We start from the raw sequence: 23,881 nt of genomic DNA, 5'->3' as shown, positions 1-23,881 counted from the left end.
GGGTGTTATAGATATTGTTCCCACGAGGATTAAGGGATTGAGAAAATAAATATCGGATCGCTAATTAAATCAATTAAACCTGGATTAATGAGGGTAGGAACCATGTCTTGCTTGGAACTTTGATTATGAGAAAGAAGTGGTTGAGAATGTCAAGGGTTTCAGAGATGTTTATTTTCTAGGAAGCTTAAACCTTATGTTTATTTATTTTAATTCATGCAAAGATCTTTCCATGACAAAGCATAGATAATTAAATTCCAATTCCTTGGCAATTCAATTGATCTTTAATTAATCAATCACCAATTCCTTAGTCAGAAGGGGTGGTTCTTGGCCACAAAATCTCTAAAAGAGGCATAGAGAAGGACAGAGCTAAGGTGGAAGTAATTGAGAAATTACCCCCCACCTTGCAATGTCAAAGCAATTAGAAGTTTCTTGGGGGCATGCTGGGTTTTATAGGAGATTCATTAGAGACTTTTCAAAGATAGCCAAATCTTTAAGTAACTTTCTTGTCTCTAATATACCTTTTATCTTTGATAGAGAATGCATGCAAGCCTTTGATGAGCTTAAAAGTAGACTCTCCTCTGCACCTATTATAGCACCACCTAGCTGGAATTTGCCTTTTGAATTGATGTGTGATGCATCAGACTTTGCTATTGGTGCTGTTCTAGGACAAAAGAGAGACAAGCTAGTACATGTCATCTATTATGCTAGCAAGGTTCTTAATGAGAATCAAAGGAACTACACCACCACAGAGAAGGAACTCCTTGCTATAGTCTTTGCATTTGATAAGTTTAGATAATATCTTATTGGTTCTAAAGTCATTGTATTTACTGACCATGCAACTCTTAAATATTTGCTGACCAAGCAAGAGTCCAAGCCTAGATTGATAAGATGGATCTTGCTGCTCCAAGAATTTAACATTGAAATTAAGGATAGAAGTGGAGCAAAGAATAAAGTGGCTGACCACCTGTCAAGAATCCCACATGAGGAGAATGAAGCACATAACCCTGCAGTGAATGAGAGCTTTCCGGATGAACAGTTGACGATGATCCAAGAAGCCCCCTGGTTTGCAGATATAGCTAATTTCAAAGCCATTGGAGAACTACCTTCCAACATCAACAAGCACTTGAAAAGGAAACTCATCAATGATGCCAAGCATTACATTTGGGATGAGCCTTACCTCTTCAAGAGGTGTGCTGATGGGATTTTAAGGAGATGCATCTCTCATGAGGAAGGACAAGAGCTCCTTTGGCACTGCCATGGATCCACATATGGAGGACATTTTAGTGGAAAAAGGACTGCATCCAAGGTATTGCAATGTGGATTCTTTTGGCTTACAATATTCAAAGATGCAAAAGAATTTGTGACAAGATGCAATGAATGTCAAAGAGCTGGCAACCTACCCAAGAAAAATGAAATGCCACAGAGATTCATCATAGAGTTGGAGTTGTTTGATGTTTGGGGGATTGATTTCATGGGACCATTCCCATCCTCATACTCAAACAACTACATATTGGTGGCTGTGGATTATGTGTCAAAATGGGTAGAAGCCATAGCTACTCCAACAAATGATAACAAAGTGGTGATTAATTTCTTGAGGAAGAATATATTCAGCCGGTTTGGGATTCCAAGAGCTCTTATAAGTGATGGGAGAACTCATTTTTGCAACAAACAACTTGAGACACTCCTCCTAAATTATGGTGTCAAGCACAAGGTAGCAACCCCATACCATCCACAAACCAATGGTCAAGCTAAAATTTCAAATAGAGAGCTCAAGAGAATCCTTGAGAAGACTGTTGAAAACTCAAGAAAGGATTGGTCCAAGAAGCTAGATGATGCATTATGGGCTTATAGGACAGCTTTTAAGACACCCATTGGCGTGTCTCCATACCAATTGGTGTTTAGAAAGTCTTGTCATCTACCAGTGGAGCTTGAACATAGAGCATTTTAGGCTCTAAAGATGTTGAACTTTGATAATCAAGCTGCTGGAGAAAGAAGACTGCTGCAGCTCAATGAGCTAGAAGAATTTAGAATTCAAGCCTATGAAAATGCCAAGATCTACAAGGAGAAAACAAAGAAATGGCATGATCAAAAGTTGGCAAAAAGAGAGTTTGTAGAAGGTCAAAAGGCGCTATTGTACAACTCAAGGCTCAAGTTTTTCCCAGGAAAGTTAAAATCAAGATGGTCTGGACCCTTCACCATAGTCAAGGCCTCTCCTTACGGTCATGTGGAGCTTATGGATGAGAAAACTCAAAGGACTTTCACTGTCAATGGCCACAGACTTAAGCACTACTTGGGAGACTCACTAGAGGTGCAAAGAGTGAACTATAACCTCAGCTGAAGAGGGAGAACTGTCAAACTAGTGACGTTAAAGAAGCGCTAGTTGGGAGGCACCCCAACACCCATATCCTTTCAAGCTAGTGACGTTAAAAAAGTGCTAGTTTTATAGAGTATCTTATGTTTAATCACTTGCTTGATTATTTTTCAATTTCAGTGGTTAGTTATTTAGTTGATAGTTTCTTTGATTTGAACTCTAAAAGTTTTTCTAGTTGCTGGAAGTGCAACCTTGCATGTTACATTATCTGATGATGTTAATTGGATTGAGAAGCTGGCTGAGGAACTAAGTTTGACGTGGCCACCAACCCACTTAATTTTTGAACTTACAACAATTTGTTTAAATTTTAAGAGTAAGCCAAAAATTTAAGTTTGGTGTGGCCACCATCATGAGCCAGTTACTAGATGCAAAGAAAGTTTAGTGTCCAAGAGACACACAAAATGAATGCCATTTAGGAGGCTAAGCTTTTGGAAGCTAAAGTACATCCCAGCACAAGAAGAAGCCTCCAGGAAGAAGGATGGTGATCTGTCATCTAAGAAGAAGGATAAAGGAGCAGGGACCTATGCATTGAAGATGCACCATAATGAGAAAAGGTTGTTGATTTTCATGTTAAAAATATACTCTCTAAGTTTACTGCTTAGTGCTCCTTTTGCTTTGATATGTCTGCTGATAATTTTAGAGTCCTTCTATGAGTCCTTTGATTTCCAATTTTCATTTTGAGAAAGAAAATGTCTCTTGTTAAGTTTTCACCGCATCAATTAAATTAGTTTGTTTCCATAAAGAGTCAATGATGAGTTGTTGCAAAAGAAGAATAAGAGACTAAGACCCAAGCGAGCTGGATTCAAAATAAGAAGATGAGTGATGAGCGGATAATTTATACGCTTTTTGGCATTATTTTTAGTATGTTTTTAGTATATTTTAGTTAGTTTTTATTATGTTTTTATTAGTTTTTAAATAAAAATTACATTTCTGGACTTTACTATGAGTTTGTGTGTTTTTCTGTGATTTCAGGTATTTTCTGGCTGAAATTGAGGGACCTGAGCAAAAATCTGATTCAGAGGCTGAAAAAGGACTGCAGATGCTGTTGGATTCTGACCTCCCTGCACTCGAAGTAGATTTTCTGGAGTTACAAAAGCCCAATTGGTGCGCTCTCAATTGCGTTGGAAAGTAAATATCCTGGGCTTTCCAGCAATATATAATAGTCCATACTTTGCCCAAGATTTGATGGCCCAAACCGGCATTCAAAGTCAGCATAGAAATTCTGGCGTCAAAATGCCAGAACTGGCATAAAAGCTGGAGTTAAACGCCCAAACTGGCACAAAAGCTGGCGTTTAACTCCAAGAAAAGTCTCTACACGTGAAAACTTCAATGCTCAGCCCAAGCACACACCAAGTGAGCCCCGGAAGTGGATTTCTGCATCATTTACTTATTTCTGTAATCCTAGGCTACTAGTTCTCTATAAATAGGACCTTTTGCTATTGTATTTTCATCTTGGTTCTTCTGGTTCCCTCTCTGGGGCCGAAGCCAATGATCACTATTATCACTTTTGTATTTTCAACAGTGGAGTTTCTACACACCATAGATTAAGGTGTGGAGCTCTGCTGTTCCTCATGAATTAATGCAAAGTACTATTGTTTTTCTATTCAATTCAATCCTATTTCTTCTCTAAGATATACACTCGTTCTTCAACCTGACGAAGGTGATGATCCGTGACACTCATCATCATTCTCACCTATGAACATGTGCCTGACAACCACCTCTGTTCTACTTGCAATAGCTTGAATGTGTATCTCTTGGGTTTCTAATCTAAGATTAGAACCTTTGTGGTATAGGCTAGAATTATTGTCGGCCATTCCTGAGATTCGGAAAGTCTAAACCTTGTCTGTGGTATTCCGAGTAGGATCTGGGAAGGGATGACTGTGACGAGCTTCAAACTCACGAGTGTTGGGCGTGTGACAGATGCAAAAGGATCAATGGATCCTATTCCAACATGATTGAGAACCGACAGATGATTAGCCGTGTGGTGACAGCGCATTTGGAACATTTTCACTGAGAGGACGGGAAGTAGCCATTGACAACGGTGATGCCTAACATAAAGCTTGCCATGGAAAGGAGTATGAATGATTGGAAGAAGGCAATAGGAAAGCAGAGGTTCATAAGGAACAAAGCATCTTCATACACTTATCTGAAATTCTCACCAATGAATTGCATAAGTATCTCTATCTTTATTTTATGTTTTATTCATATTTTAATTATAAATTCTCCATAACCATTTGAATCTGCCTGACTGAGATTTACAAGATGACCATAGCTTGCTTCAAGCCGACAATCTCCATGGGATCGACCCTTACTCACGTAAGGTTTATTACTTGGACGACCCAGTGCACTTGCTGGTTAGTTGTGCGGAGCTGTGACAAAGAGTTGAGATTACAATTGTGCATACCAAGATGTTGGCGCCATTGATGATCACAATTTCGTGCACCAAGTTTTTGGCGCCGTTGCTGGGGATTGTTCGAGTTTGGACAACTGACGGTTCATCTTGTTGCTTAGATTAGGTAATTTCATTTTATGTTTAAGTTTTGCTTTTTATTTTTCGAAAAATCACAAAAAAAGTATTTCTATTTTGTTCTTCAGAGTTTTTAAGAATGAATTCTAGAGTTTCATGATGATTTGTTGAAGTCTGGCTGGCTGTGAAGCCATGTCTAATCTTTTGGACCGAGGTTTCAACTTATCATCACAAGGGCTTGTTAATTTCTATCAATCTTGCTGTTGAACGTAATGATTTGCTAAAGCTTGGCTGGCCATTGGCCATGTCTAGTGTTTTGGACCGAAGCTTTCACTGAAAGCTTGGCTGGCTAGTAAGCCATGTCTAATTCCTGGACCGGAGTTTTAGACTAGCATTGTATGATTCCTGGAATTCTCATTAAGAATTTTAAAGTCCTTTTTCTCTTTTTCCATATAATTTTTGAAAAACCACAAAAAAATTTTTTTATAAAATCATAAAAACCAAGAATATTTTGTGTTTCTTGTTTGAGTCAAGTGTCAATTTTTAAGTTTGATGTCAATTGCATGTCTTTATTCTTCTTGCATTTTTCGAATATATGCATTATGTTCTTCATTGATCTTCAAGTTGTTCTTGATGATTTCATTGCTCTGATCTTTAATTTCTCTTATTTTGTGTCTTTTGTTGTTTCTTACATGCATTTTCAAATTGTTATAGTCCTTAGTATACAAACTTCTAAGTTTGGTGTCTTGCATGCATTGTTTATTTGATCTTAGTTGCATTTTTTTTATTGTTTCTCATCATTAAAATTCAAAAATTTTTTAAAATTGTGTCTTTTCAAGTCAATAACATAGAGAATTGAAGATTCAGAACATTCAGCAGAGGACTTACAGAGAAAAAGCTGGGCGTTCAAAACGCCCAATGAAGAAGGAAAATTGGCGTTTAAACGCCAGCCACGGTAACTGGCTGGGCATTAAATGCCCAAAAAGGTAGAATTTTGGGCGTTAAACGCCAGAATGGATACCATTCTGGGCGTTTAACGCCAGGAAGACATTAGAGGGAAGATTTTGTTTTTAATTCAAATCTTTTTCAAATTTTCATAATTTTTCAAAATAAAATCTTTTTCAAATCATATCTTTTCAATCATATCTTTTCAAAATCAATTTCTTTCCATTTTTTTATTTATTACTATTTTTGAAAATCGTTGCTACAATTAATGATTTAATTCAAAATTTTCAAGTTGTTACTTGCCTATTAAGAAATGATCAAATTTTAATTCTAGAATCATATCTTTTAATTTCTTGTTAGTCAAGTAATCAACTTTAATTTTAAAAATTTTCTTCTTTTTAATTTGATTTTCAATCATATCTTCTCAATCATATCTTTTCAATCACATCTTTTTCAAAATTGATTTTCAATCATATCTTTTTTATTTCTAATTTCAAAATCTTTTTCAAAAATCACTTAATTTCTTTCCCAATCTTAGTTTTCAAAAATTATTTACCAAATTTTCAAAATTTCTTTTAATTATTTCAAAATCTTTTTAATTGATTTTCGAAAATTCTTTCCCCCTTTCCCACCTCCTTCTATTTATAGACTAACACTCCTCTTCAATGTACAATTCAAACTCTATCCCTCTTGATAAGTTCGAATTCTCTTCTCTACCTCATCCTTCGATTCTTATTTTCCTCTGACACCTCAAGAAATTTCTATATTGTGACATAGAGGATTCCATATTTTCTTCTCCTCTCTTTTCATATGAGCAAGAGCAAGGACAAGGGCATTCTTGTTGAAGCTGATCATGAACCTGAAAGGACCTTGAAGAGAAAGCTAAGAGAAGCTAAGGTACAACTCTCTATAGATGACTTAACAGAACTTTTCAAACAAGAAGAAGACATGGCAGCCGAAAACAACAACAATGCCAACAATGCAAGAAAGGTGCTTGGTGACTTTACTGTACCTACTCCCGACTTCTATGGGAGAAGCATCTCAATCCCTGCCATTGGAGCAAACAACTTTGAGCTTAAGACTCAATTAGTTTCTCTAATGCAACAGAATTGCAAGTTTCATGGACTTCCATTGGAAGATCCTCATCAGTTCTTAGCTGAATTCTTGCAAATTTGTGACACTGTCAAGACCAATGGGGTTGATCCCAAGGTCTATAGACTTATGCTTTTTTCCTTTGCTGTAAGAGACAGAGCTAGAACATGGTTGGATTCACAACCTAAAGAAAGTCTGAACTCTTGGGAAAAGCTAGTCAATGCCTTCTTGGCAAAGTTCTTTCCACCTCAAAAATTAAGCAAGCTTAGAGTGGAAGTCCAAACCTTCAGACAGAAGGAAGGTGAATCCCTCTATGAAGCTTGAAAAGATACAAGCAATTGATCAGAAGGTGTCCTTCTGACATGCTTTCAGAATGGAGTATCATAGGTATTTTCTATGATGGTCTGTCTGAACTGTCCAAAATGTCATTGGACAGCTCTGCTGGAGGATCTCTTCATCTGAAGAAGACGCCTGCAGAAGCTCAGGAACTCATTGAAATGGTTGCAAATAACCAATTCATGTACACCTCTGAAAGGAATCCTGTGAATATGGGACAAATAAGAAGAAAGGAGTTCTTGAGATTGATACTCTAAATGCCATATTGGCTCAGAACAAAATATTGACTCAACAAGTCAATATGATTTCTCAGAGTCTGTCTGGAATACAAGCAGCAACAGGCAGTACCAAACAAGCTTCATCTGAAGAAGAAGCTTATGATCTTGAGAACCCAGCAATGGAAGAGGTGAATTACATGGGAGAACCCTATAGAAATACCTATAATCCTTCATGGAGAAATCATCCTAATCTCTCAAGGAAGGACCAACAGAAGCCTCAACAAGGCTTCAACAATAATGGTGAAAGAAATAGGTTTAGCAATAGCAAGCCTTTTCCATCATCTTCTCAGCAACAGACAGAAAACTCTAAGCAGAGCCACTCTGACTTAGCAACTGTAGTCTCTGATCTAATTAAAATCACTCAAAATTTCATGACTGAAACAAGGTCCTCCATTAGAAATTTGGAGGCACAAGTGGGTCAGCTGAGTAAGAAAATTACTGAACTCCCTCTTAGTACTCTTCCAAACAATACAGAAGAGAATCTAAAAAGAGAGTGCAAGGCCATCAACATAACCCACACGGCTGAATGCATAGAGGAGGGAAAGGCAGTGATTTCCACTGAGAAAGACCTCAATGGATGTCCACTGGCCTCCAAGGAGTTCACTAATGAGGAACCATGGGAATCTGAGGCTCACACTGAGACCATAGAGATTCTATTGAATTTACTTTTGCCATTCATGAGCTCTTATGAGTGTTCTTCCTCTGAAGAGGATGAAGATGTTACTGAAGAACAAGTTGCTAAGTACCTTGGAGCAATCATGAAGCTAAATGCCAAGCTATTTGGTAATGAGACTTGGGAGGATGAATTCCCCTTGCTCACTAAAGAACTGGATGACTTGACTAGGCAAAGATTACCTCAAAAGAGATAAGATCCTGGAAAGTTCTCAATACCTTGTACCATAGGCACCATAACCTTTGAGAATTCACTTTTATGAGCCTCCTTCAAGATATTTTGTCGCAAGTCTCTGACATTTGGCACAATAATCCAGTCCTTGAACCTCTATAAACCATCCTTATCTTCTAACACTCTCCACTGCTTTCCCTGTTCAATTGCTGGTAGTACCTTATATAATTCCTTGTCGTCTTGATGAGCATTTAGGAGTTTAGCTTTAAAATCACTTGAAATTTGTAGCTGACTTAAGCACAGAGTCCTAAATTCTTTGTTGACTCCTAGTTTCAAACCTTGAAATGCTCATAATAACTCTTCCTCTTGCAGCATCATCCAGGCAGCACATAGAGACTTCCGACTCAAGGCATCCGCCACAACATTCGCCTTTCCAGGATGATAGTTCAACTCGAAGTCATAGTCTTCAGAAGCTCCATCCACCTCCTTTGACGCATATTCAACTCTTTCTGCTCAAAGAGGTACTTCAAGCTCTTGTGGTCTGAGAAAACTTGAAACTTGACACCATAGAGATAATGCCTCCAAATCTTTAAAGCAAAAACAACGGCAGCAAGCTCTAAATCATGAGTTGGATAATTCATTTCATGCACCCTTAACTACCGTGAGGCATATGCCACGACCTTACGGTGCTACATCAGTACGCACCCTAAACCCTTCAGTGATGCATCGCAGTTCACTTCAAACAGTTCACTCGGCTCAGGCAACACCAACACGGGCGCGGTAATCAATCTCTGCTTCAATGCTAGAAAACTCTTCTCACGCTTAGGAGTCCAGACAAAAGGTACATCCTTCCTAGTCAGCTTGGTTAAAGGTAAGGCAAGCTGTGAAAATTTCTTAATGAATCTTCGATAATAACCCACCAAACCGAGAAAACTCCTGATCTCCGTCACTGAAGTTGGTCGCTCCCAATTCATCACAGCTTCAACCTTAGCAGGATCTACTGCTATTCCCTGCCTGCTCACCGCGTGACCAAGAAACTTCACTTTATTCTTCCAGAATTCGCACTTAGATAGCTTAGCATACAACTTCCTATCCTTTAAGATTTGCAGCACAGTCCATAAGTGATCTGCATGCTCATCTTTTGTCTTGGAGTAAATAAGAATGTCATCGATGAATACAACAACAAACTTATCCAGATACAGATGGAAGATTCTATTCATGTAATCTATGAATATTGCTGGAGCATTAGTCAACCCGAACGACATTACTGTGTACTCATAATGACAATAGCACGTCCTGAAAGTAGTTTTGGGGATATCCTCATCTCTAACGCTTATCTGGTGGTACCCGGATCGCAGATCAATCTTAGAAAACACACCGACTCCTTGTAACTGATCCATTAGGTCACAATCCTTGGCAACAGATATTTATTCTTCAGTAACCTTATTCAACTACCGATAATCGACACATAAGCGCATACTCCTGTCTTTCTTCTTCACTAGTTATACTGGCGCTCCCCATGGAGAAACACTCGGTCGAATAAAGTGTTTTTCCAACAAATCTTCTAGTTGAACCTTAAGCTCGACCATTTCCATCGGTGACATCCTATAAGGAGCACTCGAGATTGGACCGGCTCCAGACACCAACTCAATAGAGAATTCAACCTCTTGGTTAGGTGAAAATTCATCAATATCATCCGAAAACACCTCTGGGAACTCACACACAACCGGATTTTGCTCCAAGGTTTGATCGTCACCCAAAACACCTTCCGTTAGCAGCATAATACCCTGGCATTCAATCCCATAACAGTTCACTATCATAGAGTTCAAATACTAGCTATTTACCACAACCGGCCTTTCCATATCCTCCGGTATAAAGTACACTGATTTCTAAGAACAGTCGAACAGAACATGGTTCTTAGATAACCAGTCCAACCCCAGAATGAGATCAAGACTAGTCATCGGCAGAAAAATCAGATCATGTATAAATTCACGTTGTTGTACTCGAAACGGGACTTGTGGACATCCTTACCTAGTCACCATAGCTTCATGGGTAGCGTTATACACCTTTAAATCATAACCCAAGACCACTATTTTCATCCCTAATTCATTAGCCTTCTCAAACGCAGTGAATGAATGTGTTGCTCCAGAATCAAATAAAGCACTTAAAACTTTACCAGCTATTTCACAGTTACCCCGGATCAAAGTCTCAGATCCCTCGGCGCCTGCTGCAGAAGTAGTATACACTCTCCCTGCCTACTGTACTCAACCAGACTCATACTTCTTCTTTTCTGGGTAGCCCCAAGCCAGGTGCCCGGGTTGTCCGCAGAAATAGCACACTCCCATACCCAGTCTGCATAGAACTCCTGGATGATGCTTCCCGCACCTTTGACAATTCAAGTCCTGCTGTGGCTGTTTTCCAAATCTTCTGCTCTGATTAGTATTGTGAGTCGTCCTCCTGAAGTTTCCTTGCCCCTGATTATTTTGAGGGACAAAGCCTCCACGTTTGAAATTCCTGCCCCTCAGTGCAAAGTTTCTCCCCCGATTCCTCGGAAAAGGCATTCTTATGCTTCCTTTCTCTGCTGCCGCCTTCCTCACACATTCTTCAGTCACCCTACTCTTGTTTACAAGTTCAGAGAACACTCTGGTCTCTATTGGTGCAACAGAGTTCAGAATTTCACTCCGAAGGCCTCCCTCATACTTGATGCACTTCCATTAAGCAAAATCCTCTGGAGCGCCTTGACAAATGTGAGAAAATTGACACAGCTCTTCAAACTTATTGGTATACTTAGTAATAGTCATCTGACCTTGCTTTAGTTGTATCAACTCAAGTTCCTTGGCATTTTTGACCGAAGTGAGGAAATATTTCTTATAAAATTCTGTCTGGAACACCTCCCATGAGATCATTATACCATCTGGCTGCATGATACGTCGTGTTCCCTACCACCAGTACTGAGTCTCACCTTGAAGCTGATAAGTCCCAAACTCAACCCACTGCTCCTCGGGAACTTGCTGAGCCTGCAATGCCCGCTCCATAGCTTGAACCCAATTATCCGCCTCAGTGGGGTTTGAAGTTCTCCTAAAGATCAGAGGGTAAACCTTCAGGAATGTGGAAGTGTCATATGTCCATCTTCACCATTATTATTTCTGTGATTACCATTGTTTATCTGGTTCCCCAGAGCTTCGGCTGTCGCCTGCATAGCTGCAGCTATGTTTTCCAGGGCAACCATAAAGTCTACAGGATCATTCCCTGTCGGGCCAAGATTAGCATTGCTTATTCTACCTTTGCCTCACCTGCGACCGCGTCCAGGAGTCGACATCTGGTTCCTATACACACCAAACAAGTGATATCAAGTTGACCAGTCTCAATATCGCAAGTCTAGTGCTTCAAGTCTCAAATGTATGCTCAGGAATGTTTATGCCACGTATATCGGTTAGATATCCTATTAGCACATAGACACATACACAGAGAATGCACATAATCATAGTCAGTCCATCCTTCAGGCTCTATAGGAACGAACTGCTCTGATATCATAACATAACATCCTACCACACAGAGCTTTATCCTTAAGCCGTAAAACAGAGGTACTATGGTGTTACGAACCTCTAAAATAAAATATATACATATAATAGCAGAAAAATATAATATACTAGGAGCCTTGAAAAATGGGTAAAACAAAATCACAAAATAAAAAGCGCAACGCTCAGGAAACGGAATTACTTGCGTGCTAAGAAACCTAAAGATCATAGATGTAATAAAGCAAAAGAGTGGATAGATAGCCAAGAATACAGAATAACTAGCTCCTAACTCAGCCTGCAAAGCCAAGGCTGGTCAGAGAATATTTACATATATATATATACGTATCCCAAGATACCCAAAATACAAAGATAAAACCTTAACTCTCCTTAAACCTCTAAGAGGGACAAAATAAACAAGTTTCTTAGAGAGAAAGCTAAGTACATATGTACATAAACTAAATATCAAAAGAACCCAGGAACCATTCTGCCTCAAAAGTCTAGACGCCTAGTGAGGAGCCTCTTGACCTGCATCTGAAAATAACAACACATTATGGGGTGAGAACCGGAGGTTCTCAACATGGTAAAGGTGCCACGCATATAAGATGTAAGGCCCTGAGAATGCCAGAGACAATCCTAGAACGCCGACACTCAGATTATAAAACTTAAAAGTATTTAACATAAAACAATAGAAGGTGGTATCTCAGTACTCTCTTATTCTAACTTAACTTAACCTTAACTCTATATCTTTCACCCTCTCCTCCGTTCTTCCATCTTCAATGGCATATCACAGATAGTTAATCAGATACAGACAAACACAAGTAGAGTACAAATACTGCAGATAACAATTACGTATTTAGTATAGAAAATACATTTAGGCACACTGAGATAATGCACAATAAGTAATTCAAGTAATATGCACATGATGCATGCCTGTCCTATGGCTGATGAGGCTCATCTGTCGGTTATCAAGTCAACCTGACAAGTCCGGTTTGCTAAACCATGGACTGTTCCCTGACGCGCATCCCCAAGAGTCTATGCATAGATTTTTATCATGCTATAAATTGCTCAGTGGGGGTCAACCTTCCCGAGAATTTAGAGTGCTCGGTCATATTTTACGTCGCAGGGTCAACAGAGTATTGAGTCTCAACCTGGAACACGTGGTGGCAAGCCATAGTACTTTACCCAAGAAACTCGTATCTCAGATCAATTGAGTATATAATGCCAAAACAATATTCATAATCATTGTAATCTTTGCAAAATCATATCATACATGCCATAATATCATATATACTCCAATTATACTCATTTCCATACTTGCTTTACCACTTTTTCTACTTTACTTCACCCTCAAGTTATCTCAATTTCCTATCTCCATCTTAATACTAGATTTCATACTATGATTTGAATCTAAAAGAATGAAAATAGAAGTTTAGAAGTTGAAAATTTGGTTTAAAAACTCAAAATCTAGTTTTGTAGAAAAACAAGGCCACGCATATGTGTGGGTCATTAGTACGCGTCGGTACGCGTTTAGGCCAAGGCACGTACGCATCCTCTGATTACGCGTACGTTTATGCGCCAAGCAGAAGCACATAGTCGTGTATGAGAAACTTGCGTACGCATAAACCCCATGGCACGCGAACGCGTCGGCCACGCGTACGCGTGGATATGCAAATTTAGCTCATTATGCGTACGCATGGGCTTATTCACATACGCAAAAGTCTCATGTCACGCGTACGCGTGGGTGACGCATACGCGTGAGTGTACTTTTTTCCAAAAATTTTTACTAAGTCTGAATCCTGCAGATTTTCCACTTTAAACCGCAAACTTTCGACGAGCATAACTTTTTTGTTTTAAAACATTTTTCATCCGTTATTCGAACGGCGTAAACTTCACGGAATCAATTTTCATACAAAACAAGTTTGAAATCATTTGGAGGTTCGAAAAGCCAAGTTATGGGTCACCAAATTCAGCCAAAAACCTAATTTCACAAAAGCTTCAAAACCTCATTTTCATTAAAACCACTCTCAATTCAATACCAAACCTGCAATTCATTGACAAGCACATCTTCCTCAACACCACAACAGTCACCATAATATACCATACCTCAAATCAACAATATCATACATAACTTCCCAAATACACCAACAAAATCATAATTCTCCAATTCAAAACTTATATATATATATATATATATATATATATATATATATATATATATATATATATATATATATATATATATATATATATTCATGTCCTCAAGTCTTTAATCATCAATGCATCAGTTATCATCCAGTCAACAAGCACCAAACCAAAACATACCTCTTATCAAGGGCACTAAGCAATAAATATACACATACGTTCCAATTTATCCTATGGTCATCTATCTTAAGTTTTCACAGAACATTACATATTAAATACGTGAAACCTAAACCATACATTGGTCGCTTTTCATGTATTGATCAAGGTAAAACACCAAAGGCACACACACACAGCCCCACTAGTCCAAATTCAACAAAGCCTTAGCACTACTCTTTTATCAAGCTTTCAATGCCCATGATTCAAGTTCCAATATACATATGTACACCTAGTTCACATATACCATACATACATATCCAATTTCAATATCTAATTCACTAAATCAAGAAATTGACTAGGGTTAGTGGTCCTTACCATACCCACAAACAAAACAATCCAAGCCCGATAAGCTCCGCAAGCTAAATCGAACCTAGAATACCAAAATTCAACAAAACTCAACATAGATGCTCACAATTTTGGAAATAAAAGGGGGATGGAGATACTGAGATGAGATTGTAACTTACCTATGAAATTGATCCAAAAGAATCGTAGAACTCGACGCGGTGGTTGCGTGACCGCGAACAGTGCGGCGATTGGAGCTCGGTGGGGCAAGATATGATAACTAGAAGGGAGCAAGGGTTGGGAAGCTCTCTCCTTCCTTCCCTAATGTTTTGAAGAGTGAACGAGGAAGAGAAGGGAAAGAGAAAGCTGTGTTATTACTTAATGGATGGGTTCGGTTGGGTTTTGGGCCCATTTTGGTCCTGGTTCAACCAGTTTTGCCCGTTCGGCCCAATCTTGGGCTAAATTATTCGAAATTAGTGTCAAAATTCTCGTTTTAAAGAGCTCTATCCTATTTTAATATAATATTTTTATTTCTAATTTTCCTTATTAAAATTCAATTTATTGACTAATTATTTACTAATTTAGCGGGGTTTACAACTAACATAAGCATCAGAGTATTTTGCAGGTTTCCATCCCGACCTAGTTCTAACTCGACGTCGATCAGGATCCCTATTACTCAAGTTCAGAAACCTTCCTTCAGGTATGAACAATTCATATCAATATTCATTTACAAACATTAATCCAAACACATGTTGTAACAACCTTACTACCAAAATGTCACGCTTCCGGCTGCGCCACTCTAATAGTGAGGGCATTATGACAACAATCATATGTTTAATAATAAGATATGAGCCTTTCAAACTTGAAACTGTATCACTATTTTTTTTACTTCATACAAACATGCATATACATATATACAAAACTTCTTACACAAGTAACTTACAAATATTATACACATACATATCATTATAATCACGACTCCTATCCCTGCTTCAAGAATATAATAATGCAGGCAAGGGAAAACTATAACTTATATATACAAATAAAAACAGCATAGCTAAGAACTTAGCAAAAACTTCGGTGAGCTTCCTCATCTGTCCTGAAAAGAGAAGTCTGTAGAGGGTGAAAACCTAACTACACGGTCTCACAACAAATAATTATCCGACAATTCAAATTCATCTTTCACTTATAAGAATTTCAATCTCAATAACATGAACAATACATACCTCACTTACCAATCAGTGCCTCAAGCCCAAACCCAACCAACAACAGCTCTAGCCCAAACATAACCAACCACACTATCATCAATTCATTACCAATACTCAGTCTCAAAACAGAATCAATCACAGGCATCAAACAGTGCAAGGTAAACACAATCAAAAAATAACTACAGCAAGTACTACAATTAACAGTTAGATAGAATTTATCAGATAGGAAAACCAAAACACTTAAGCACACCCAAACAGTAGCAAAGAAATACAGTATGATGCATGCCTGTCCTACTGGTCATGTGCTCACGTGTCGGTTAAATTGCCAGAACTTGACACATTTGGTAGCTAACCCGGACATGGTCTCTCTGTTGTGCATCCCCAGGAGGAAAAATATTCCGGTCTCAGAGGGAGAGTGCCCTGTCACATTGCAATCAGAGAGAACATGGGTGGAACGACCCACCACATCTCCAAGAGGAACATTTCAAGCTTATCACAAGCTGGTCTCAGAGGGAAAGTGCCTTGTTACCTTCTCTTGGGATGTCAATCACGCAAGCAGGATAAGACCACTGTCCTTGCTAATCAATAATAATTTTCAATCTCAAACACGCAAGCGGGATAAGACCACTGTCCTTGCCAAACAAAAATCAAATTCCAAAAATGTTCCCGATCATATTCAAAACCATAATCCTTTAAAATCTTAACCCGGAGCAATTTGGACTAAGCCACAACCCTTACATCTTACCCAAGTATTTCAAATCTCAAATCTCGTTAAAAAAGCAAGTTAAATCCATCTTTCTTTCATAAAACTCATTTTCACCAAATCAAAAGTCCCAAATTAACTTCAATAATTCATTTATTCAATTTCATTTGAAAGACCCAAAAGCATAACTCTTAAATCACTTTTGATTTTAACCAAGTATCCAAAATTACTTTTAACTTCCTTCCTAAGTTTAAAACATTCTGTTGCGCCAAATCAAATTCATTGTTTTGAAAAGCAAGTTAAATCCTCATGTTTGCTAAACCAAAAATTCCAAACTAATTTCAAAACCTTTTTAAGTTTAAAACTCCTTCAAAGGACTCAAAAATCATCCTATTTGCAATTCAAAATCTTTAACTGAAACAACATAACCATTTGTTCTTTAATAATCACTTTAAAGTTTGCTAAAACACCCCAAATCATACTTTTTTTCTTTAGTTAAATCAAATTCAAATAAAATAATTCTTCATACAAATTAACCAAAATAAAACTTTTAAATTCTCATAAAAATTTCAGTAGCATCTCCTCTAAAATTTAAACTTTACCACCCTTCTCGAGTCCTATCCAAACATCCCTCAAGCCCTTCTCAACCATTATCAAATATCAAATTATTTTCAATAATCAAACCATTCCCAAATATCAAATCATTTTCAATAATTAAATAGTTCTCAAATATCAAATCATTTTCAATCCAATACCCAAAGCAAAGAAATTAACATAACTAAATTTACAGCAAACATTTGGTCTCAATAATCAGAAATAACTACAACCAACCATTATCATAACAACTTCAAACCAAGCACAAAATCCAACTAAATCATTTCAATCGATCAATAAATCAACCAGGCAAGCAATTACATTCATTCAAAGCAACTCAGTTCAATCCATAAGACTTACGAAATCATAAAAATATATTTTTTGTATTAATATGGACTTGTAACAATTCTTGAAAGTAAAATGATGAGTTTAAGAAAAATTCCCTACCTCGAATTGTCAAAATTCAAAAGTCATAAAATGCGTCAAAACCCCTCTTTCAACTGGCTCGCAACAGCGGTAGTCATAACCACAGCTCCATAACGCTTCTGCAATAACAACAGCAACTCTAAACGCGACATGCAAGAACCGAAACTCAACTCTATTGTGATAACGTCACAAAAATCTCAGCAATATATATCGGAATAACGACTAAAAGAGTCTTCTGAGCAAAATAACTTACCACACAAAAAGGGACCAAGAATAGAGCAGCGGCAGCTCCAGGGGACTCCAACGGTGGCTGCTTTGACTATCGCGACCCAAACAGCGGCGACGGCACATGGCAGCATGAGCGCTCTTTCTCTCTCGCTCTTTCCTCGCACATCTTCTCTCTCTTCACAAACCTCCATGCCTCCAGCCACAATGACGGCGATGATGGCGTTCAGCTCGCGACGGCGACGCGAGCTCGTGGCTCCGTGGATTGGACGGCGAGGATGGCGCACACAGTGGCAGCCCGCGGGGATGACGATGACAGTGGCTCCTCGTGGCGGTCATGCTCCTCCTCCTCTCGATAACGTCAACGGTGACGGCGAGCTCCAGTGCCGCCGGTGTGGGCTCCTTCTCCCTCCTCCTCTTCTTCCTTAGCTTCTCTGTTCCTTCACTCTCTCGAGCTCTCCCTCTCTTTTCTTTCTTTCCGTATGTGGGTGTGTATGGTGAGGGGATGGCGACTGTGTGTGAATGGGAGTGAGAGCGTGAGTGTGTAGTTAGGATTAGGGTTTGTAATAGAAGTTAGAGTTTGTTTTGGAAATTTTAAGATTAAATTAAAGTAGTATAGTAATTTTAATAGAAATAAAAAGATGAAATAATAATTAAAAATTAAATTAAATATAAAAATAATTATCTTTAAAATATTATTTTATTATTAATTTATAAATTTAATTTTAAATAAATATTAATTTAATAAAACCTGTAGATAATTAAATTAATTTTTTTAATTATAAATAAACATCATAATCTAGTTTCTAAAATCTGAGTCTTACACATACTAAATCAAATAGATAAATTTTTCTTTCTCTTCTAATATGATGAATAAAGATAGAATTCATTTGAATTTGAATGGTGAATCATGGTGACGTCAATCCGTATGAGAAGGATAAATTTAATAGCAATAATGATAATATATGGACTCAAATAAAAAGCATTTAATAGTTCTCTTTGTGCTCACCACACCGCTCCATATAAAAAGCATTTAATAACAATAATGATTATATAGAAACAAATTAAATCAAAAAAATTATTTGGACCATCATTTTATGTGCTATGTTACCATATGTTGTTACCATACATTAGTTAAACATTCTATAAAAATTTCTCACCAAATAGTTGAATACACTATAAAGTTTTATATTAGATAGTCATATTATAAATACTAAAGGTTTACAAAGAAAAGAAATCATGCGAATAAAAAACACAAGGAACAAAGTTGAGAGAAAAAGAAAAATTTCAAGTGAAAATGGCTAGAAAAGAAGCTTTGGTTTTTGCTTTCTCATGCCTCATACTCGTGGCATCTGTGATATCCAGAACTATTCCAGAAGCAAATGCCAATAATACAGATGCTACACCAACGAATAAGCATGCCAAATTTCATGATAACAGTAATAAAATTGATGGTAAAGTCCTAATATCACATATGCACACATTCATATATTTTAAATCGGTTCCGCTACGTTACCAATAGCATATTGCCAACTTCTGCCAACTCTTATTTATAATTGTGTTTCATGGAAATGTGTTAGTGGATGTGTCTAATAAAAATATCTTTTTTATAGCTGAATTTAATAGAAGTGTCTTTATAGATATATTTTCTGGATGTGTCTCTTTATATATGTATTTAAAATATATTAATTATTAGACACATCCACGAACACACTTCTATAAAACACAATTATAAATAAGAGTTGGCAGAAGTTAGCAGATAATATATTGGTACCCTATACTTTTCCATTTTAAATTGATGTTCTCATTACTAGCATGCATGGTAGCTAGCTAGCAGGATCATGAGTTTCCTTTTGAGATCGTCCTATTTTACAGTTTCTTTTCTCTTTTTTAGTCATCGTTGTCATAAATGGGTCACAAAATATATTTTATGTTCCTAACATTTATAATTTTTTAATTTTATTTAATTTTGTTTTTGATATTTTTTTATGTGTCAAATTTATCATTAAACGTTTTTAATTTTGTTTTTAATGTTCTAGATGGAATTAATATCCAGTATAATTCTAACACATAAAAATATAAAAAATAAAATTAAATAAAAATAAACATTATAATATTTTTAAAAAATTATAAACTTTAAAACAAAAAACATATTTTAATTATTTGAGTTTTTATTTATAGTCACAACTGAAAACTAGCTAGGAATATAGCCAGTTTAAAGTGGCGGTTCTCAAATGTGAAATAAAAATATAAAAATAAAATATTGATTAATATTAATAAAAAGTATTGGTTCTTTTAATTTTTTTTTTGTCCTATATAACTTGGCAACGTTGCTCACTAGTTTCTAATGCCGTTAATAATGATATGACCAATTTTATGGTACTTGTTATTTAGTGTTTAAATTTTGTATAATTTTATTAATTTTTATATTTTTAAAATAAATATTAATCATTTTATTTTTTAGTAATTAAATACTATACTTTTAGACGCCATAGCATACAATAATGATGTTGGTGAGACTAAATCTTGGATATGTTTTGACACTTCACAGGTAAAGTTCGGAACTGTTGCTTGGTAATTCCGTTCTATCCCGGCTGCTATTTATGGTGCAAACCGAAGCACACATAGTTGCCGTACAACCGCATGGAGTATACTACCATGCACTATGCAGGATTTGAATAATATGTGTCCTCCATCTTAATATCGTGCTGTTGTAATAAATTAACGTGAAACAAATATCATGCATGAATATCTATTAGAACTCAAGTCTTATTGTTTTCTAAGTGATATCTTAATATAGTTATTTTGGTAATTCTTAACCAATTTATCTAATTATATTCTGTACCATAACATAATCAAGTAATTTTGATAATCAAGTAAAATGAAATTGGTCCAATAAACCATTGGTTTAAAATCATTCTAACAAAAATTTATTTACAACATAAATGCATGAATCATGCACACTTTTTAATTCTTTCCTCGTTTGAATCTCTGCTATCATGTTTGCTAAATAATTAGGGTAGATATTCTTACGAATATATGAAAACTTTCTTATTCAATTTATATTTTTGTTATAATTTTTTAAGTTTATTTTTCACTAATTCATCTGGTTTGTGTATATCTTATTTTATTGATACAATTATCATGCTACAATTAATACACTAGCATAATTATGAGTGAAATGACTAAAATATGAGCTTTTCTGAATTGGATAAGGCAAACACCTATATTATATATTATTCCTTTATTAGATGACATAATTATAATACAATAACAGAATATAGATAAGAAATTAAAATTGAAGAAGCTATGTGTTTTTGTATGGATGAACTTTTGAAGTATAATTCGTTTCTTGCATTGCTATAATACGTCTTTTTTTTAATGGAGTGAAAAGAATTCGGACGTCAAAAAATACAGTGGGTAGATACCTGCAAAAGGTATTACGACGCTCAAGTCAGTAAGTATTTAAGAGGTATAAGAATTTTATGATTATAGAATGTTAAACATGAAATAGAACTTATCATATGTGTCCTTTTTGAGATATAGAAATGGGTACTTTTTATAGGCATAGGGTTGATGAATAGAGTTGATATTATGACCGTTGGTCATTAAGTCAGAATAATGGTTATTAAATCATCCATTATAAACTTAGAACAAAAGCAAATAAAGTCAATGTATGTTTCATAATGCACATTAAAGACCGAGTTATAAGGTGACATATCACAGCCCCCAGCAAGCTTTTGTCTGTCGATCATATAATCCAAACTAAGCTTAGAAAATTAAATGAGTTATAACTCGGTAAAAATATAAGTGAATAATGATATGGTGAGCCCCCAATCTTAATCGGGTTATTATGTCGGCACTTATTCAAAAAATAATTGAGTGGCAAGAGTTATTCATTGAAGATAATTGTGTGGGGATACTTTTTCACTTAAGAACAATTTTTCATGACATGCATATAGCATTTGATTGTATGTGAACTGAAAAGTTCAGAAATAGATATCCATTGGCGGAATCGATTGTATGATCTGAGGATATAATGGTTAATTGTCTTGGGAATTTTTCCAGCCCTCAAGCTTATTGATGAATTTTGCGCTCAAAGCAATTAGTTATTGAATATTTACAATTTATAGTGAAGATCAAATGACATGAATAAGATAAATTAAGAAAATGAATATGTACAAAGTCGCAACATATATTGATATATATTGTAAAAGTAAAAGAGTTCAAAGTAGAAAAATATACCTTGAAAGTTGATAATTGTAGAAAAAAAGATGGCATATATGAATGTCATATATGTCAAATGTGAATTATTTAATTTTATTTGTTAGTATTTGAATTTTATTTCGTAGAATCTGCATTAACTTGTTAATAAAGCAATAAAATAATTAGTCATTTAATGATATAATAAATTTTGTTTAACTATGAAGTATATTTCTTATGCAAAAATAACAAATTTGCATGTTTGTAACTATTTTTTGCTTAACTTTCTGCATTGAACAAATAGTAACATAAAATTTAATAGCATAAAGTATAGAACATATATTGAAGTTTGAATATAACTAATAAATTAGTAAATATTAGTCACACAAAATATAAATGCAAAAGTATGTTGAATAAAATATATAATTTTACTTGTGTAAATAGAGAACTTTAAAAAAGTAAACAAAATTGATAAGTAAGTTTGTGCTCGAATTGATTGAAAACCGACTTTCTTCTCGGATTGGTTCATTCATCGATTATGAGATGTTAAATATTATGATACGTAAAAGTGAAGTAATTCGAATGTATAAAATACACACTTTATAAAAAGTTACGATAGATTAAAATTAAGAGGTATTAAACAAAATCTTAAACAAGATTGTTGAGATTGGTTCAAAATTTTGAATGTAAATCAAATTTTATGAACCTAAGGGGAGTAGGAATTATTTTACTCGTCCCCACAGACAGCGCCAATTGTTCTTGTGTGGATGAACTTCTGAGATATAGCTCGTCTCTTGCACTGTTGTAATACGTCTTTTCTTTAATGGAGTGAGAATAACTCGGACGTCAAAGAACACAGTGGGTAGATACCTGCAAAAGACACTTTGACGCTCAAGTCTATAAGTGTTTAAGAGATATAAGAATTCTATGATTATAAAATGTTAAATATGAAATAGAATTTATCATGTGTGTCTCTTTTTGAGATTTAGAAATCGGTGCCTTTTATAGGCATAGAGTTGATGAATATAGTTGATGTTATGACCGTTGGTCATTAAGTCACAATAATGATTATTAAGATCATCCGTTACAAACTTAAAATGAAAGCAAATAAAATCGAGTTATGACTCATAATGCACATTAAAGACCGAATTATAAGGTGACAGATCATTATGTTTATACTCTTTGACGACAAATTAAATATATATGATTATACGAATAAGAAAAATAAAAAAATATTTAACAAATTTAAAAGTATGAAAGAGTTAAAATAACATCATAAAATAACATAATTCAAACATAAATCGAACAAAAAAGGGGGAGCATTTGATTTCATATTATATGAAACAACAAAATAATAATAAAATAAAAAAATAGATTAAAATGTGCAAAGTAGAATTGAGTGCAAAGAAAAAAAATTATTTTGAGAAATTAAAAACAAAATCTAATGATAGTGAATAATTAATAAAGCCAAAATAAAACTACAAAGAAAGAAAAGAAGGATGGATACAGAAAAAAAAAATCGTACCAAAATTTCAGGCGTTATTTACCTCTAAACCTTCTTATTATATACTATCTTTATTTAATATTGAGTCTTCATGAATACGAACCGAATCTTTAATTAACGAAACAAAATAGTTTTTACTTTTACTTACTTAATCACAAAGATATATATATCCACATAGCATTATATACATAAACTTAATCAATGATCCTCAACTACAAATCCTACCCCTCTAAAAACCAAAACAATAAACGACAAGGGGAAAATAAAATCTAATGCAGCAGAATTGCAAGTTTCATGGACTTCCATTGGAAGATCCTCATCAGTTCTTAGGTGAATTCTTGTAAATCTGTGACACTGTTAAGACCAATGGGGTTAATTCCGAAGTCTACAGACTTATGCTTTTCCCCTTTGCTGTAAGAGACAGAGTTAGGATATGGTTGGACTCACAACCTAAAGAAAGCCTGAACTCTTGGGAAAAGTTGGTCAATGCTTTCTTGGCCAAATTCTTTCCACCTCAAAAGTTGAGC

At 35.7% G+C, this 23,881-nt stretch overlaps 1 long non-coding RNA gene across 1 annotated transcript; it reads left to right on the top strand.

Annotated features, from left to right (window-relative positions):
- Positions 1 to 18,895: 18,895 nt before the first annotated feature.
- On the top strand, positions 18,896 to 20,430 carry LOC112729311 (uncharacterized). The gene is made up of 2 exons (XR_003166472.3): positions 18,896 to 19,101; positions 20,199 to 20,430. It is a non-coding gene; the product is annotated as an uncharacterized lncRNA (long non-coding RNA).
- Positions 20,431 to 23,881: the final 3,451 nt, after the last annotated feature.

The sequence above is a fragment of the Arachis hypogaea genome, chromosome 12 (genome assembly GCF_003086295.3).
Source record: "Arachis hypogaea cultivar Tifrunner chromosome 12, arahy.Tifrunner.gnm2.J5K5, whole genome shotgun sequence".
Taxonomy (NCBI): Eukaryota; Viridiplantae; Streptophyta; class Magnoliopsida; order Fabales; family Fabaceae; genus Arachis; species Arachis hypogaea.
The sequence above is the reverse complement of the archived record's forward strand: the minus strand, read 5'-3'. Positions and strand labels throughout refer to the sequence as shown.